General features: G+C 40.0%; 1 long non-coding RNA gene across 1 annotated transcript in view; it reads left to right on the plus strand.

The window, feature by feature from the left end:
• The window catches only part of LOC125176297 (uncharacterized), a 509,320-nt gene that overhangs the window by 36,145 nt on the left and 452,604 nt on the right, over positions 1-20,571 (plus strand). The window lies entirely within an intron of this gene.

Raw genomic sequence — 20,571 nt, forward strand, 5'->3', positions numbered from 1 at the left:
TCTGTAGTGCATTTTCTTGCCGAGCAGTAGTCCCCTGCATGGTTTACCATGAGTTGTTGAATCATTCACCTGCTGGTGGATGTTTAGGTTGTTTGCTGTTTGGGGCTGTTACAAGGAAGACTGCTGTGAGCATCTATGTACATATAACTTTGCGTACTTTAATTTTCCTTTCTCTTAGGTAGAATCTAGGTGTGACCTGGCTATTGTATGAAATGGTTACATGTGGTAGCTGTATGCTTCACTTCCTACATTCCCATCAGCAGTGAGGGCAAGTTGCTCCACATCCCTGCACATTTGTACCATCGGTCTTTATGATTTTAGTCATTCTGATAGGTATGTAGTAAAGCCACTTAGATTTAGAACTTCAACAAAAAATCAGTCCCCTGGGTCCCTTTCCAGGAGTACTACATACTAAGTCTGGGGAGAGGGCTTGGGGTGTTGTGTTTTTAGAAAGAGAACTGATAGCTAGGTTTGGGAAGCACCACACTAGAAGACACAGACTCAAGCTTTGAAGGGGCTCAGGTAGGACGCTGACAGAAGTGGTCCAGGAAGGCAGGGAATGGAGACAGAAAACCTTTTCTTCATGATGAAATATGTTTAATTAGCTAAGCTTGTGTTGGATCAATCATTATCTACCAGAGACACAGTAGTCATCTTGGAAGAGCTCCTAATCAGAAGAGAAAAACTTGGGTCTCCCTTCTCTGGGTGATGTGCTCTTTTGCTTTTGGAGACAGTGATGCCTTCCTGGGTGGTAGAGTGTAGCTTAGTGTGACCAGCATCAGAGTCTGAAGAAGAGTCAAGATGGTGTTACAGTTATGGGTGGGAATGTAAATTGGTGCAGCCACTATGGAAAACGGCGTGAAGCTTCCTCAGAAAAGTTTAAAAAAAAGAACTACCATGTGATGTAGCAATTCCACTTGTGGATATTTATTTGAGGGAAATGAAATGACTATCTTAAAGATATCTGCACCCCCATGTTCACTGCAGCGTTATTTACAATATTGAAGACCTAGAGATACAAGTGTCCATCATCCGATGATTAGATAAGCTGTAGTGTATGTATGCAGAGGGGAATATTATTAAGCCATAAAAAAGGAAATCCTGCCATTTGCAGCAACTTGGATGGACCTTAACATTATGCTAAGTGAAATAAGTCAGAAAAAGACAAATACAGAATGATCTCATTGTTAGTGGAATCTTAAAAAAACAACCCTGAACTCATAGGTACAGAGAAAAAATTGGTGGTCACCAGAGGCAGAGGGTTGGGGGATGGAATGGGTGAAGGTGATCATAAAAGGTACAAACTCGAGTTTCTAAGAGAAATGTCCTGAGAATGTCATGTGTAGTATGGTGACTCTACTTAATATTGTGTATTTGAAAGTTCGTAAGAAAGTAGATGTCAAAAGTTCTTCTCACAAAAAATTATAACCATGTTTGGTGACTGTTACAAGTTTAGTTAACATTTTTTTATAATATACACGCATATCAAATCATGTTGTACATCTAACACTAACACAGAGTTATATGTCAATTATACCTCAATAAAAACTAAAGATTGTACTGCAAGTCCGTGGGTAGGAGGTGAGCCGCAGCCGAATCCCTCTCTACCTTTCCAAGCAGTAGGTAAAAATAGAAACTGTAAAACACCTACCAAACTCAACAACAAAATACAACCTACATGGCTACAAATGGTGCAGAAACAACACGTAAGACACACGGCCACTCTGTAGGCCTGCTAAGCTCCAGGACTACAAGCAAGTTTAGGCGGCGAGTTCATAACTTGTGTAAAGAGATGTAAAGTGCTCCCACACAGGACAGCGGGCTAGAGTTTGACCTGAAATAAAGAGGGTAGAGTTTCCCTGTGTGGGACAGGAGCTAAAAAGAGCTGTTGAGGTCGTCTCATTGGAATTAGAGCTCATACTTACTGAGCGCTTGCTATGTGTCATGCATTGTTCTAAACTTCTTGTTTGGGTTAATGTATTGTTACAGTCCTATGAAGTAGACCTAATTATTAGGCCCACTTTAGAGATAAGGCAAAGAAAGAGGTTTCTGGTCTTAATCCACACAGCTGGTAATTCAGAGTTAATATGGAGTGTGGCTCCCTAGAATGTGCTCACCCATAACCTTAGGTTGTCTTAGGGTGTTAGAGACCAAGGGAAGTTGAAGGAGGCAGATGCAGTCTTGCAGCCAGACTCTAGGCAGAGCCACATACTGTGACAGGCAGTGATGAGACCTGTGATGATGATATCACGGCAAGGCTGACTGAGGGAAGATGGATTCTATTCTAGGGGCCTCAGGCTGGCTGGAGGCCAATAGAAACCTTTCTGGAGTGGAAGAAAGTAAAAACAAGAGTGAAATAGCAAAAGGGAAAAAGAGAAAAAGAAAAAGCTTTTGCTGAAGATGAGCCTGCAGACAAAAATTCTAAAACCATGAGGAAGACTAATGTGGAGACCTAGCCAAAAACAGAAACATAGGTTGTATGAGTTCATGTTAGATGGAATGAGAATGGTAGAGCAATGTGTAAATGATTTTAGAATATGTCTATGATCTTTATTTTTTATTTTTATTTTTGAGAGGGAGTGTGAGTGGGGGGTGGGGTGGAGAGAGAGAATTTTAAGCAGGCTCCTTCCTGGGCCCCATTGTGGGGCTTGATCTTACAACCCGGAGATCATGACCTGAGCTGAAATCAAGAGTTGGACGCTAAACTGACTGAGCCAGGCTCCCTATAGAATAGGTGTATGATCTTTAAAGAAAGGATGTAATCATTAAAATATATCTTGAAGCAAGAGGCAGAAATGATAAACAACTATGAACAAGGATGAGGTAGAAGTCCCATGAATCAAAAATATTTTCATTAAAATAACAACATAGTGAGATAAACTCCTGCCTGAATCTCTTGAGGGAATTAGTGAAATGGAAGATCATACTGAGAGATTTACTTAGAATATATATTTTAGGCAACATTGAGACTGGCCCAGTGAAATATTTAGTAGGGGATAGAAACTCTGTCAAATATTAGCTTTCATCCAACATTGAATAGAAAATTATAGAGTTGCTTCTGAGCCAGAAACACTTCGATGCAACTTGATGTAGGGAGAATATTAAATGTGACCTCATGGGACCAGGGTTTGTGGACTGGCTTTGTCATTGCCCTAACTTTTCTGTGCTTTAGTTATGTAATCTGTAAAATGGTTGTAGTGGTCTTTCTGGTAGCATAGGGTTTAAGTAAGAAGTTTTAATGGAAATACTTTGCAGCTGTATATACATGTATTTGTGTACATGTACATATGTATTTTAAAACATGTTGAAAATATATTAAAAATATAATTTTAAAAAACAAAACCCTTTTCCAGCAAAGGAGAGAAGATTCTATCATCTTTATCCATTTTTATTCCAAGTTCTCCAGTTATTAGCTTAGGAATTTTTTCATTGACCAGGTGTACTGTGTTAACTACCCAAAGTCATTTTTACAGGGTGGTGTGAGGGTTGGTTCAGCCTTTTCTTGGTACACAGTAGTCTTTTTTCCTAATATTTATTATGTATCCAGCTTCTACTCTAATTATAAAAGTTACATATTCACAACAGAGAATAAAGAAATGTGTACAGATCATCTGTAACTCTATAATACAACAAAATCAACTGGATTAGGATTTTGCTGCATTTTCTCTATGCCCTGTTCTATGTTGTCTTAGCTTGGATTACTTTACAAAATATCACCTACTTGATGGTGCAAATGACAGTTTTTTGTTTTTGTTTTTTTCACAGTCTTGGAGGCTGGGAAGTCCAGCATCAGGGTGCTTGTAGGATTGGGGTCTGATGAGAGCTGTCCCCTTTGGTTGCAGACCGCCACATTCTCTGTTGTCCTCACGTGGTCTTTTCTTGGTGTCTGACTCTGTGTAGGGATGAGGAAGACAGCAAGAGTAAGCTTTCTCGTGTCTTACTAGACACTGATCCTTTTGGATCAGGGCACCCTTATTATGACCTCACGTAACCTTAATTACTTTCGAGAGGCCCCATGTCTAAATACAACCACGCTGGGATTTATGGTTTCAACTTATGAATTCTGCATGATACAGATAGGCAGTTTATATCCTATGTCATACACAAGTATATATACTTGATGTTATCTGTAATTATTATGGTACATAATATATAAAATTACCATTTTTAACCATTAATATTTTTTCATGCCATTAAAATTCTTTGAAAAACTTCCTGTCACCTGCCTAATAGAAGTACCGTAATATTTTTTTCATCATGCCTCTCTTGTTGAGCTTTGAATTCAAATATTGAAGTAATATAAATAGCTTGATACATGTACCTAATTTTGATACTTTTTCTTTGAGATATTTAATTTAGGAAAGGGTTTTTAAAGTTTTTTTTTTCCTAAACACTTTTGTTCTTAATTCCTAGTTTTATGTTGTCAGAGAATGTTGCTAACATGGTATATGCATTTAGGGACTTATTGAAGCTTTTCCTGTCAATTTTTATAAATATTTCCTGGGTAGATGAAAAGAAGGTATATTTGGTGATTGTAGGATACATTGTTTGATGTATTTCTATTAATTCCAGCCTATTAATTTTATTCAAATCCTCTGTCTTCACTTATTTTTCCTTCTTAATCTATCAAAGAGTTGTGTAAGTGCTCCACAATTATGCATTTATCAATTTTCCTGTGTTTCCAATAATTTTTGCTTTTTATAGTTTGAAGCCAAATTATTTGATATATAAAAATTAATGACTGTTTTCATTGTGGATTGTAACTTTTATAAATACAAAGTGACATTTTATGTTTTGTTGAATGCTTTTTGCTTGGAATAAAACCTTTTCAGAGTTTGATATTGCCATATCTGGGCTGCATTGTTCTGCACTGGCCTGAAAAATCTGTATTCTTCATTATATATATATATGTATGCATTTTTTTTACTTTTTTTTTTTTTACTGTTTTGCTTTATGTCTATTTCTTGCAGGAAGCATATGTAAGATGTGAATTTGTAGTGCTACTGGAGAATATTTTTGTTTTTATTTATTTATTTATTTATTTATTTATTTATTTATTTATTTTTTTTATTAATTTTTTTTTTTTCAAAGTTTATTTATTTTTGGGACAGAGAGAGACAGAGCATGAACGGGGGAGGGGCAGAGAGAGAGGGAGACACAGAATCGGAAACAGGCTCCAGGCTCTGAGCCATCAGCCCAGAGCCTGACGCGGGGCTCGAACTCGCAGACCGCGAGATCATGACCTGGCTGAAGTCGGACGCTTAACCGACTGCGCCACCCAGGCGCCCCAATATTTTTGTTTTAATGGGATAGTTAAACTTATATTTATTTCATGATTTATTTGTTTTTATATTTACCACCTATTTTGTGCTTATTTTTATGCTGCTTGCTTTTTCTTTTCTAAGCTATATGGAATATGTTTTATATCTTTTAGTATTCTTCAGTGATTTAGAAAATAGGTCCTATTTTAAATTATATTACTGATTACCTTTGATATTAGAAACATTTAAGTGTGTACTTTAAAAAGTTTTTGTGAGGGGTGTCTAGGTGGCTCACTCATCTGGCTTTGGCTTAGGTTATGATCTCATGGTTCATGGGTTCGAGCCCTGCATAGGGTTCTTTGCTGTCAGTGTGGAGCCCACTTCAGATCCTCTGTCTCCCTCTCTCTCTGCCCATCCCCAGCCTATGTGTGTATAGTCTCTCAAAAATAAAACAAGTTTTTGTGATATTAAAGAAAAAGCATTAAATACATATGTTTAGTATTGAGTTTAGACAGTCCCTGGCTTAATGAAGATTGGACTTAAAAATTTTTGACTTTATGATGGTATGAAAGCGATACATATTCAGTAGAAACTGTCCATTAGGGGCGCCTGGGTGGCGCAGTCGGTTAAGCGTCCGACTTCAGCCAGGTCACGATCCCGCAGTCCGTGAGTTCGAGCCCCGTGTCGGGCTCTGGGCTGATGGCTCAGAGCCTGGAGCCTGTTTCCGATTCTGTGTTTCCCTCTCTCTTTGCCCCTCCCCCGTTCATGCTCTGTCTCTCTCTGTCCCAAAAATAAATAAAAACGTTGAAAAAAAATTAAAAAAAAAAAAAAAAGAAACTGTCCTTTAAACTTTGAATTTTGATTTTCACCTAGGTAGCAATATGTGGCATGGTCCTCTCTCGTGATGTGGGGCAATGCCAGTGAGCTGAAGCTCCCAGTCATCCATGCGATCACAAGGGTAGACCAATATACTGACAACCGTCTGTACCCATGCAGTCATTCTGTTTGTCACTTTTCAGTACAGTATTCAATAAGTTATATGAGATACTCAACACTCTGTTGTAAAATAGGCTCTATGTTAGGTGACTTTGCCTAACTGTAGGCTAATGTGTCATGAGTACATCTAAAGTACGTGAGGCTAAGCTATGATGTTTGATAGGTTAGTTGTGTTAAATGCATTTTCAATTTAACAATATTTTCAACTTAAGATGGGCTTTTTAGGATGTAACCTCATCAAAAGTTATGGAAGACCTGTAGTTTTTAGGCAAATAACCATAGAACCACTATCTGTTACTGCAACTTTGTTGTATCCTTACGGTTTTGATGTGCTTCTTGAGAGAGTGATATTTTTGATAGGTTTTTACTTTTAATCCAGCATGACTATTTTTTATTTAGAGCATTCAGTCCATTTAAATTTAGTGTAATTACTAATATGTTTGCATTTAAATCTACCACCTTATTTTGTAGTTTCCATTTATTCAATCTGTTCTATGTTTCTTTACCTTCCTTCCTTTTCGTTTGGATTTATGGAGTATTATAATTTTAAACATGTTTTCTTTCAGCCAGTTTGGAAATACTTAATGTGTTTTTATTCCTTTGGTGGTTACCTAAATACTATTATACTTAATTTGTCAAAGTTTGAAGTTAATTGACATCCTTACCTCCTTCTGATAATGCAAGAAACTTAGGTTATTGTAAGTGTTTCTATCACCTTCCTGGCTTATATGTTATTGGCATAGATTTTAATTTTTAATTTTTTATTCTTTGAAACATTTCAAATTAGTCTTATGTAGTCAATATTTAGATTTACCCACATATTCACTATGTTGTGAATTTTTCATTTCTTTAAAAAGAATTTTTTTTAATATTTATTTTTGAGGGAGAGAGACAGCATGAGCAGTGGAGGGGCAGAGAGAGAAGGAGACACAGAATCTGAAGCAGGCTCCAGGCTCTGAGCTATAGGCACAGAGCCGCATGCAGGGCTCGAACCCAAGAACCACAAGATCATGACCTGAGCTGCAGTTGGACTCTTAACCGACTCAGCCACCCAGGCACCCCATTTCTTCATTTCTTTTTGAATCTCAGTCGTACTATCTGAGATTACCTTCTCTTTGCCTGAAGTATATCCTTTAGAGTTTTCTCTGGTTAAAATGTGACTGGGAATACTCAGTTATTATTGGTCTGAAAATGTCTTCATTTCACCCTCATTTTTGAAAGGTACTTTTGGGTGTGTGTGTGTGTGTGTGTGTGAGGAATAGAATTCTAGATGGGCACTTGCTTCCTTATAGTACACAGAGATAACATTTTGACTTGGTGCCCTTGTTGCTGTTGAGAAGTTGGTTATCAGGGTAACTGTTGTTCCTTAGGTAGAAGTAATGTATCTTTCAGGAAAAAAAATTTTTCTTTTTCTCTGATGTTCTTTAGATTATCTGTGTTGGGATTGGATGTGGCTTTCTTTTTATTCACACTTTATAGGATTTGTTTGGCTTCTTAAATCTGTATATTGGTGTCTTTCATTAATTCTGGAAAATTCTTAGCCATTATCATTTCAAATATTGCCACTCCCTTATTCTCTCTCCCTTTTCCTGTTGAAACTCTGGTTTATATTCTGAAGCATTTCTTCTGCCCTGTCTGCTTTGCTAATTCTCTAGTAATGTCTGTCAACAGATACAGCTATCCATTGTTTTTATTCCAAGAAGTTCCTAGAGATTCTGTTTATTGAAAAAAATATATGCTATTGCTTTTTACAGCTTCATTGCAGAGATTAATTGCAGGTATTTTAAAACTGGTATTTTACTTCTTTAAACACAGTGAGGGTAATTGTATTATAATCTAGCCTGATAATTTCAGTATCTGAAGTCATTGTGCATCTGTTTCTGTTCTTATTTCTGCTTCTCATTCCTTTTATTTAATCTGTTATATTATTTTTGACTGGATGAAAGTCATTGTCCTCACAGAAATTATTTTTAGAGATTGTTTGAGGCATAATATGAAGGCGTATTCTTCAGAGAGGATTTATTTTTATTTCTGTTGCATGCACAGGGGAACTACCAGTCGAGAACATTAAATTCATGCTGTAAGGTTTTTTTCTTCTAACCAAGTTATGTGAATTTCATTTACATCTCAAGAGCTGTTTGCATTAGAAACTTCTTAGATAAGTTGTTTTGAAATGAAGTATGGGTAACACACAGTGTTACATTACTGTTAGATATACAACATAGTGATTCCACATCTATGCTTTATGCTATGCTCCCAAGTGTGCTACCATCTGTCACCATGCAACGCTCTTATAATACCATTGATTATATTCCCTATGCTGTTCCTATCATGCCTGTGACTTAGTTATCCCATAACTGGAAACCTGTATTTCCCACTCCCCTTCACACATTTTGTATATGCCATCCCTCCAGCCATCAGTTTGTTCTTGTATTTATGGGTCTCTTCCTGTTTTTGTTTGTTTTATTTTTAAGATTCCACATGTAAGTAAATCACAAGGTATTTATCTTGGTCTGACTTATTTCACTCAGCATAATACCCTCTATGTCCATCCATATTGTTGCAAATAGTAAGATCTCACTTTTTTATGCCTGAGTGGTATTTTGTATGTGTGTACCGTATCTACTCTATCCATTCATCTATTGATGGACACTTGGATTGCTACCATATCTTGGCTGTTGTAAATCATGCTGCAATAAACAAAGGGACACGCATATCTTTCTGAATTAGTGTTTTTTGTTTTCTTTGGGTAAATATCCAATAGTAGAACTACTGGATCGTATTGTATTTCTATTTTTAATTTTTTGAGGGACTTCCATACTGTTTTCCACAGTGGTTGCACCAATTGACATTCTCATCAACAGTGCATGAGGGTTCTTTTTTCTCCACATCCTCATCAACACTTGTTTCTTGATTTAGCCATTCTGACAGGTGTGAGGTGGTATCTCCTTGTGGTTTTGACTTATATTTCCCTGATGATGAGTGATGTTGAGCATCTTTTCATGTGTCTCTTGGCCATCTGTATATCTTTGGAACAATGTCTATTTAGGTCCTCTGTTTATTTTTATTTTTTTAATTAAAAAAATTTTTTTTAATGTTGAGAGAGAGACAGAGTGAGCAGGGGAGGGACAGAGGGAGAGAGGGAGACACAGAATCCGAAGCAGGCTCCAGGCTCCGAGCTTCAGCACAGAGCCTGATGTGGGGCTCGAAACCACAAACTGAGATCACAACCTGAGCTGAAGTTGTACGCTCAACCGACTGAGCCACCCAGGTGCCCAAGTCCTCTGTTTATTTTTTAATTGGATTTTTTTGGTGTTGAGTTACATAAGTTCTTATGTATTTTGGATATTAATCCTTTATTGGCTGTATCATTTGCAGATATCTTCTCCCATTCTGTAGTTTGCCTTTTTAATTTTTCTCATGGTTTCCTTCACTGTGCAAAAGCTTTTTATTTTGGTGTAGTCCCAATAGTTTTTTTTAAATTATTTTTTTATTTCCCTTGCTTAAGGGGACATGTCTAAAAAATGTTGCTGAGGTTGATGTCAGATTGCTACCCTATGATTTTGTTTTTGTTTTGGAGTTTTATGGCTTCAGGTCACACATTGAGGTTTTTAGTCCACTTTGAGTTTATTTTTGTGATGTGTAAGAAGGTGGTTCAGTTTCATTATTTAGCATGTAGCTGTCCACTTTGCCAGCACCATTTATTGAAGACTGTGTTTTCCTTATTGTATGTTATTGCCTCCTTTGTAGTATGTTAATTGACCATACCATATTTCAATTGTTACATTGATCTGTGTGTTTTTGTCTATGTACCATACTGTTTTGATTACTGTAGCTTTGTAGCATGCCTTGAAATCTGGGATTGTGATAGCTTCAGCTTTGTTCTTTCTGAAGATTACTTTGGCTATTTGGGGTCTTTCGTGATTCCATATAAATTTTAGTATTATTTGTTGTAGATATTTGAAAAATGCTGTTGGTATTTTGATAGGGATTCCATCGGATCTGTAGATTGCTTTGAGTGATTTGGACATTTTATCAATATTTCATAAGCATGGATTATGTTTCCTCTTGTGTCCTTTTCAATTTCTTTTGTCAATATTTTATAATTTTCAGAGTACAGACCTTTCACCTCCTTGGTTGTACCTACTATTCTTTGTGGTGCAATTGTAAATGGAATTGTTTTCTTAATTCCCCTTTCTACTCCTTGGCTATTAGTGTATAGAAACACAACTGATTTCTGAACATTAATTTTGTGTTCTTCACTTTTCCTCAGGTAAGTTTTTGTTTTTTACTTTGTCCTTCTTCCTTTAGACTAATGACAAAATAACTTTCCTAGTAGTATCCTAGGGTGGTAATGAGGGGTGGCTTACTTCTAGTTCACTTTCACCTTGAAGCTTGCAGTCTTTTGGGATCCCAGCTTTATGTAAGGAGGGTTGCTGGATAAATGTTGAAGTGACATCTGCCCCTTTCGTCTAGTTCAGGCACTAAAGTTTAATGTCAAAAGCAAAGCTCAAGTTTGCAGAGAGAGACAGACAGACAGACATCCCCAGGACAAAGCCTGCTTTATTGTTTTTTTTTCCCCAACTGGGTTTCCATTCCCATACTCTGGCCTGATGCTTCTTTGTGTGTGTGCTGTCAGGTCCTCTTTGCCTTTTTTTTTTTTTTTGGTTTTGTTTAATGTTTGTTTATTTTTCAGAGAGAGAAAGAAAGAGCAGGAGCAGGGGAAGGGCAGAGAGAGAGGGAGACAAAGAATCAGAAGCAGGATCCAAGGTCCGCACCGTGAGCACAGAGTCCGATGTGGGGCGTGAACCCATAAGATCATGATCTGAGCCAAAGTCAGATGCTTAACTGACTAAGTCACCCAGGTGCCCCTGGTTCTTTTTGCTTTTAAAGAGAATTGACTAACACCTTTCTGGAATTTTAGTTGTTTGCAGCAGAAGTGTCAGTCCAAATTATTAGCCCATGATAATCTCACAAATAGAAGTCAATATATATATATGGGGATAAAAATAGCAAATGAGATGTATTTGACTATGTACCTATAGGGTAAGGAATTTGATACGCTTTTGACTTTTTTCCCCACCATCACCATTCTCTTCCACTCTTAGATTTGCTCAGTTACTCTTTTTATAGTAAGTCTTGGAGTTGGGTAGTTCCAGTTCTCCAACTTAGTTTCTTCAATATTGTGTTGCCTATCCTACATCTTTCTCTTCTCCCTATAAACTGTAGAGTCAAAATAACTTGCTGAGATTTTCATTGGTATGTATTGAATCTACAGAGTAAGTTCTAAAGAACTGACATTGTGATAATAGGGAGTCTTTTCCCAGGAACATCTTTGCGTTTATTTGGTTCTTCTTTGGTATCTGTCAGCTTTCCTCATATGGCTTTTGTACATATTTTGTTAGATTTACACCTGGGGATTTAATTTTGGGGGAGGGCTAATATAAATGGTGTATTTAATTTCAAGTTCCACTTGTTCATTGCTGGTGTATAGGAAAGTAATTGACTTTTGCATATTAATCATGTATTGTGCAACCTTGCTATAATCACTTATCAGGTTCAAAGTGTGGTGGTGTTTTTTTTTTTCTTTTGGATTTTCTATATACATGATCATGTCATCTGTGAACAAAGGCAGTTTTGTTTCTTCCTTCCCAATTATATGTCTTTTATTTTTTTTGTTATTGCATTAGAGTGGATATTGTATATCCTTATATGTTTTTAAAATGTTTTTACAAAAGGAAAATATGGGAGTATATTTTTAAAATTCTTGCATATCTCATATTTGTTTCCTTTAAACATTAAAGGACATTTGACTGGGTATTACTGTATACAGAATTTTTTCTCCCTTAAGAAATCACATTAAAATGTTTTTGAGTATAGGTCTCACACAATGTTACATTAGTTTCAGGTGTACATCATAGCGATTCCACAACTCTGTACCCTCTGCTATGCTCACTACTAGTATAGTCACTATCTGTCATCCTACAATGCTATTAAAATATCTTTGTCTGTATTACCTGTGCTGTGCCTTTTATCCCTGTGAATTACTCATTCTATAACTGGAAGTCTGTATCTCCTACTGTCCTTCACTCATTTTGACCATTTTCTCACCCCTCTTCCCTCTGGCAACCATCAGTCCGTTCTTTGTATTTATAGGTCTGATTCTGCTTTTTTGTTTATTTACGTTTTAGGTTCTACGTGAGTGAAATCATGTGGATTTATCTTTGTCTGATTTATTTCTCTTAGCCTAATACTTCTAGGTCCATCCACATTGTTGGAAATGGCAAAAAAAAAAAAAAAACCAAAAAAAAAACAAAAACCAAAAAACCCAAACACCTCATCCTTTGTTATGGCTGTGTAATAGTCCACTGTATGTATATACTACATCTTCTTTATCCATTAATCTTTTGATGGATACTTAGGTTTCTTCCATGTCTTGGCTAGTGTAAATAATGCTGCAATAAGAATAGACATGCCTATTTCTTTCAAATTAATGTTTTCATTAATACTGTTTAGTTTTAAGAATTATATAGTTGTTTATTGACACTCCTCTGTGGAAAAAGTAAAATTAGCACATTAACATTTCAGCCACTTGTCATCTCCATCCTGCTTTGCATTTTTTATTTTTTTACTGGCAAGAGTATTTTTTTAAGATTTCATTTTCTTCTGCCCTTAGAATTGGAATGAGGCCTGATATCAGCTCAGTTTCTTTTCCTTTGTAGGCAACATTTTCTTTTTTGACTAGATGATCATCTGATTTTTAAATTCATCCTTAGGTAACTACTATGTCCTAGATTCTACTCATTGGTGGGTGTCGACATCTTACATTCATAAGAGCACCCCAAATTTTCAGTACCCCATGCTTCAGCATCTATTGGCAGTAAACTTCCTTCAGAACCCCCCTTTCACATTGAATCTCCAGGGACCCTTGATATGATCAGCTTCAGTGTCCCACAGGCCCCACTAATTTGAGTCCAAAGTCAGAAATGCTAGGGCTTCCAGATGTTGGTTTCACATTAGATCAGAGCCAATGTCTGCAGCTGTACTTAGCGCTATTCCACTAACTGCTAATAATCTTCACTGTGCTGCCAACAGCCTCAAACTGCTTATAGCAGTGTGCCCATGGGCACTGCCTGAGGTACTACCACTGACTTCCTCTGGGCTGTAAGGCTCCATGGCCCCTTGTCTTTCTATCCAGTGTGGAGTTCTCTTCCTCTGCTTTTGTCCAGGTCTGTCAGCATGACTTTCCAAAGCACAACTGAACATTAATGCCCTTGTCTCTCCCACTGGGCTCCGAAATTCTACAGAATTCAAGAGATGTACTTGAGAACTTATTTTAACTGTTCTTAAGTGTTTTGCAACAATTGAGAAACTCTTAGAATGTCCTGTGTCCAGCAGTTAGGAGGCTAGTCTGTCTAGGGGATGCAGACATCTTCTGTAGCATCCAGGGGCGGGTATGTGTCCTAACTTCACATGTCAGCCTAATAGTCTGTTCCGACCCAGCTAAAGTACCCCATTATAGTTGCAGTTAAAAAAATTTTTTTTCCTGTGATTTTATATTTTAGGGGCAAATGAGGGAAGGTCTGAGTTAGGACAGCCAGCCAGCCAATATTTTAAATTTTTTTTCAACGTTTTTTATTTATTTTTGGGACAGAGAGAGACAGAGTATGAAGGGGGGAGGGGCAGAGAGAGAGGGAGACACAGAATCAGAAACAGGCTCCAGGCTCTGAGCCATCAGCCCAGAGCCCAACGCGGGGCTCGAACTCACGGACCGCGAGATCGTGACCTGGCTGAAGTCGGACGCTTAACCGACTGCGCCACCCAGGCGCCCCTTCAGCCAGCCAATATTTTAAATGAGAAACCCTCCTCTTTTCCTTACTCCCTCTTGCAGGGGAGAAAAACTTTCCTTCCTTTCTAGGTTCCTTGGCTGGTCTAATAACTAAATTTACATAAGATGGATTAGCAGGAGAAAAGAACCCAAATTCAATTATATTCATATGGGAACCCCAGAGATATGAGCCTCTATGATAGGCAGTTGAGGCTTATATGCCATCCTGAGCTAAGGAGGAGTTAAGGGTCTGGGCTTCAAAGTAGTGGAAGGCAATTTAAAGGAGATGGGAAGAGCAAATATTGGTGAACAAATCTTTGCCATGACAGGCAGGTAAGTCTTTCTGATATAAAAAGTTATTTCTGGTAATCACTTTATTCCTGGTACAGACCAGCCTATCTACATTCTTTTAGGCCATTCAGGGAGGGGTAAAAAGCTCTTCTGAGTCTGTTGGGCCTTGATTGTCTTCAACTCAGAATAATCCACCTGCTAAAATGGCCCATTCTGGGGCGGTCTGCCCTGAACCCCATCACTCTTCCTTTAAATCTAACAATAAGTGAGGATGATTTATCATAAAGAGTAGATTACATTTACTCAGGTCTGTGTGCACTTAAAGTCCAAAAGAAAAATATCTATCTTATTAAGGCAATACAGTGCTGGGGAAGGAGGCTTGAGGTGATGGGTATTTGGAACTTCATCTCCTGAGTGCATCTCCATTGCAGACTTATGGGAGAAACCTGCATGGGCAGTGCAGGCAACATTCAGCCTTGACTTACCTCCTCTTTGTAAAGTTTGGTGATCCTGCTGCCTGAAAGGCAAAGAGAAAAGGCAAGGGGCAGGCAGTTGCTGGGAGTATGATAGCAGATGGTCAGAGCCCCTGGGGCCTTGGTGAGCAACCTGGTGAAATTGCCTCTCATGGACGTGGGATACTAACCTTCTAGGGTCTTCTGTTTTCTGCATCCTAAAGAAGTAAAGCAAACATTGGAAGTGCTAATTTTTTTCCATTTCTAGGAAAAAAAAAAAGACATTGAGGTGTGTGTGTGTGTGTGTGTGTGTGTGTGTGTGTGTGTGTGTGTGTGTATGCGTGTGCATGTGTGCGCGCGCACGTGTGTGTGTATCTATGTGACTTCTCCCAGTGTGAAGTCAGGGTCTGGGGCTGTGATCTGACCTGTGGCCCCTGCAAGCGAGAATCAAGAGGAGCCAGTGTCTGGGTTTTGTATAATATTGGCCAGCTATGGGTATGGGTGTTAGGTCCACTTCTGAGAGCACGGATGTGCCAGGATCAGAGGGAAGTTTGATGCATTGAACCTTGGGGAGCAGCAGAAGCAAGAAAGGGATTCAAATCAAGTATTGACAGCTGAGAACTGGCAGGTGGAAACCATACACTAAAAACAGTGTGACAAGAGTGTATGGAGAGAGGAGCCTTCAGAGGGGCTGTGTGCTGGAAGGAAACTTGGTATGCCAAGCTGATTTGGACAGGAAGGAAGGCAAGGGAAACTGAACTGGCCCTTGACAAAATCAGAGGTGGGAAGACAGTACCAGCATGAGGAAGCACAGGAAAAAAAAAATGACATGGTGATTTAAACTGTGTCTGCTGGTGGTAGTGTTTGCCTGAGAAGTGGTTGGGGGGTGGCTATAATTGAAGCTCCAGAAGCATGGAGACATTTAGTGCAAGATTAACTCTGGAGAGCATTTTGTTTGTAGAAGGAACAAGCCTGAGGATGGAGACAGTGATGGGTGCTTCTGGCTCCCCACCTCTGAGTGAGAACCAGGTAGCAGCTCTTTGTTTTGTCTTCATAGCACTGGGCTCGGCCTTAACCCCCCAAAACAGACACATTAACACCTGTTCCAGATCACTGGTGAGTAGGGACCATCCTACTGGTTCATCCACCTGGAGAACTGATGTGCCTGATACCATTTGGAAGTCATCAGTTATGTCCTGGAATGGGGCTGCCTGCTGGTTTCTCTAGCTAAAAAATAACAAATGACTACATGAGTGGATGGATGATTGGGAAGTGCTTATGGAGACCACAGAGGTCACTGTGAGCCTTGGTGGACACTGTCATTGCATGAGCAGCCCCTTCCCTTCTTGATGCTCAGTCTCAGTGTTCAGGCTGTCCAGGAGCCCGCTGGGCAGTCACTCTGTCTTTATCCCTATGTCTGCTTCTTCTGGAGGCTGTCTCTGTTCTGGGGTGGCAGGGAAGGTGATGAGCATCTGGTAAAGTAGGAGGCTGGATTTTGTTTCATTTACAAACCAAGGAAAGCTGATAGAAGTTTGGGGAAGCTGTTGTTTGTGCTTTGCCTGCCATATCTGTACCAGGCTTAGGGCTTCTTGTAACAAACCTTGACATCAACAGGCTTGGTTCCCTGATGCACAGACTCCCACATCCCCACAGGATTTTCTGATGAGGTGGGAGTTACATGGCACATCCAGAACTCCTTCTGTAGCTGGGTCTTGGGGGAACTTGGGTCTTCCCTCTGCTTCTCCCAGGAGTAGAGAGACATCTGGAGCAGGCTTTGTCTGATAACTTCCTGCCTGGCACTCAGACCAGCCCTAGAGTGGCCTGGGCAGGACTGCCAGTCTGGGCAGAGGTCTCCCATGCCGGTGATGGGAAGGTGCCTCCTTTTCTTTCTCCTTCTGTCCTCGGGGAACTCATTCTCTGGTGCAGAAGAGGAAATTAAGCAAACCACTCTCATAGATTTGTTTTGATTACACGGAAGAATCTCATCTGCATATATTAGAGTAACACAGGCATTAGCCAAGTGCATTATAAGCTTTTTTTCTTAAGATAGCAATCTCCAAGTTTTAAAGAAAGAATTGACATTGGTGCCTCTTGGTCTTTGAGGTATTTGATAATGAGGAGGAGCAGATGGGACCATCCACGTCTGACCTCACAGAGGCCTTGGAAAGGTGCTACCGTTTTTCCAAAGTCTGCTCTGCCTGTCTGCTACAATACTCCTTTGGATGTAAGCATCCATAGCTACTTTTAAAAATGTAAATGTTGTCTGGGAAGGGAAAACTATTAAGCCATAATTTTCTTAGCTTGAATTAATTTATCAGGTTATCTAGTCTCCAACGACTGTTCAGAAGACGTGGAAATTGGTTTTGATTGGGGCTGGGGAATGGTGTGGAGGGGGCTAGTTGGGAAGGCAGGGCAAGTGTGGTCCCCAAAGGGGGTGTGTGTCCAGGGCCCTGGTTGGCTGGGGGTATGGTGGACACAGAGTGAGGAACAGCGACACTGGACTGGTTTTTAGGGACCAGCCTGTCAATCACACACATGCAACCAGTGCTTTATGTGGTTGTCCGCTGATCTCCACACCTGTTTCCCTTTTTCTGGCAAAGCCAAGCCTTAGCTGTCTTTGTACCAGTTCTTCTCTTTCCTTCACGTGAATAGGAATATTTTTAAGCCAAGGTCAAAGTCATTTTTATTAAAGCACAGTGACTGCTTGGTTTTGTTGAGTTCTGCTGAAATTAAAAGGGCAACCCCAGTTTCTGTGAGCTCTACCAGGTACAGGAACAAGTGCTCATTTGTTTTCCACTAGCTTATGACTCAATCTGCTCATGTGAGGTCTCTAGCCCATGGCAGTGTGTCATCCATTGTGACAGAAAGAGGACATGGAGTAGCTCTTGAATACTTGGTGGGGGCGTGGAGATCATCACCAGGGGCTCTGTTTGCTGGGAGGCTGGGGGATAACACAGCCTTTGTGACTTGGTGATATTTGCCCCTTCCCTCTATTCCTTGCTGGGTAGAGCTGGCCCCTGGGAAAGCAGTGGGTGCTGATAGGGCTGAGGAGCTTCCTGGGAAAACAGACCTAAACTTCAATTTTCCCCTTGAAGTTCAATAGCACAAGGGCTTCCCTAAAAAATTGGGATGGTCCTGCACTGAGGAAAGCAAGTCCTGAAGGAGACTCACAAGGAGGCTGGAGGACTAGATATGTGCTCAGCCCAAGGACTTACCTAAGTCTTCATCTGGAGTTCCCTTCCGCCTCACCCTTCACTTAACATCGCTAGCTCAGCCCATGAGCAGCGATGTGGCTGTAGAAACCAGCACATAGTAAGTTGATACCGCTGAGCTTAAGTGTGTCCTCTGCTCTGTCTGGTGCTCCTCTGTGTTCTAAATATACTTTTCAAGTCTGTGAGATTCTGCCTACCTTTTGTTTGGTCTCTCCTTAACCTCCAAAGGCCCTTGTTGTCAACTGACAACCCCACCTTTCATTTTTCCGAGAAAAGAGTAGAAGGAATCAGAACAAGAAGTATTTTTCCATCACCAGTTTTGTTAACCTGCTTGTTTCAGCGAGCCCTGTACTCTGCCTGTATGTGTAATGGGTGAGGAGTGTCTGCCCTGTTGAAGGCTAATGCTTTTTCCTGTAGCCTAGGTCTTCTCTATTGCCTACCCAAGGATGCTGCCTTCCCATCCATCCCTTTTCTTCTGGATGATTGGTTAGGTCTTCCCTCCTGGCCTACAGATGTGCTGTAATTCTTGCTCATCAACCTAAAACAAGCAAACAAAACCTCCAAACTTCCTTGGTCTCAAGTTTCCCCCAACCTTCTCTTCCAGTTCTGTGTCCCACCTTATAGCAGAATTATTCAAGAGAGTTGTCCATCTCGGTGTTGTCAGTTCCTCAGCTTTTGTTCTCCATTCGCTCTCTGGGGGCTCTTGTCCTCAGTTCTCCTTTGGAACTGTTCATTTCCTGACCACCAGGGAGTGTCCATTTGCCAAGTACAGTGGTTAACTCTCCTGCTTGTCATACTTGAGCTCTTAGCAGCATTGGAATTGTTGGTTACTGCCTTCTTTGCTGTGAACATTTTACAATAAAATGTCATTCCTACAAAAGGTGGAAAAAGGCCAGAATGCTGTCCTGTTTGTGACTGAAAACATTACTGGTACAGTCAAAGCCCTCTCCCTCTTGAATTACCTAACAAAAAAATCTTCTGTCCAAGACGCCATACCCAGTTTTGCTTCCACTTCACAGGTACTTCCTTTTCTATATCCTTTGCCTCTTCACCTCTAACCCAACTCAACGTTTGGACTTCTTATTCACCTCATGGCTTTAAGTCTTACATAAACACTGATGACTCCGGGTTAACTTCTGCATGCTGACCCCTCACCACAATTCTAGATGTCTGTCAGCAAGACTAGACCGTCTATCCTGGATCCCAATGTGTCCTCCCAGACCGCTGCCTCAACAGGTAGTAACGTGCTCCTTGGTTATTCAGGCCAAATCCCAACCCTCATCTTTCACACTACACACACACACACACACACACACACACACACACACACACACACTCCCTCCCTTCCTCTTTTTCTCTCTCTCCCTCTCTCCCTTTGTCTAACCAGCAGCAAGTTCTTTCAGTGCTGTTTTTAAGGTATGTCCAAAGTCTGACATTGTATCCTCTTCCCCACCAGCCCAAGTTATCACTGTCTCTCTTATGCACCTGCTGTTGCCTCCTAAGTGGTCTCCCTGCCAACCCTCTTGATTCCCTGTAGGTGATTTTCTAGAGGAAGACCAGAGTGACTCTAAAAATTTTAAGTCAGGGCATGTTACTTCCTTGCTCACATTGCTCTGATGTTTTCCCATCATACTGAAAATAAGACCCAGTTTGCTGTGGCTCATGTGGCTTAATGTGATGTGCATCCTACCTGTGTCTCTGACCTTAAAACAGGCCCCTCTAACTTTGTTCCAGCCACCCCTGCCCTTAAACTTGCCAAGTGTGTTCCTACTTGAGAACCTTTGCACTTGCTCTAATCTTTGTCTGAAATACTATGTCCATGTTTTGCATGGCTCATCCCTCACTTAATTGGGTTGTTAGGTCCCTTCCTTTCTCAGTCTACCTTGGCCACTATGCTACCTTGAGGGTATCCTAGAGTGGGATATTCTTTATTCCTCACACTGCTTCCATGTGTTTGTACCTCTGTTCATTTATTTTCTGTCACTTCTTTCTCTTTGTATGCAAACTCCAAGTACTCCACATGCCAAAAAGAGTGCCTAGCACAAAGTAGATGCTCAATTAATATTTCCTGAGTAAATGATAAACCAACACAAGAAAAGCAAAAAACTCCAATTCTGAATGCACTCTTAACCACAAAGGGATAGTGCAAAATGTTCTGGGATAAAGTGGATGGTGGGATGTCTGTAATTTCAAGACATTAACCACAAGTTAAAAAATATAGATGATAGGAAGCCAACTGTGCCAACTGTGTTTCATTTCCTCAGTTGTCACAGCACCTAATTTGCAAGAAAATGTAGGTTGCATTCCCTCTTCCCAGTTCTCTGTGTACAGTGGGCAGCTCCTTGGCTACTCACTGCTGTGTGCCTAAGTATTAATAGTGACCAATGTGTAGGTAAGCTTTCCTTGTGATCCCAAAATCTACCTCTATAGCGTTCCAGACAACACCCAGGGAGATAGAGGAAAGTCACTGTAGTGATGCAGGAAGGCATTCTGCTGCCGGTAAATGTCCATTGTTAGAAAGCTACTTCTCA

This window comes from Prionailurus viverrinus, chromosome D1 (assembly GCF_022837055.1).
Source record: "Prionailurus viverrinus isolate Anna chromosome D1, UM_Priviv_1.0, whole genome shotgun sequence".
Lineage (NCBI taxonomy): Eukaryota > Metazoa > Chordata > Mammalia > Carnivora > Felidae > Prionailurus > Prionailurus viverrinus.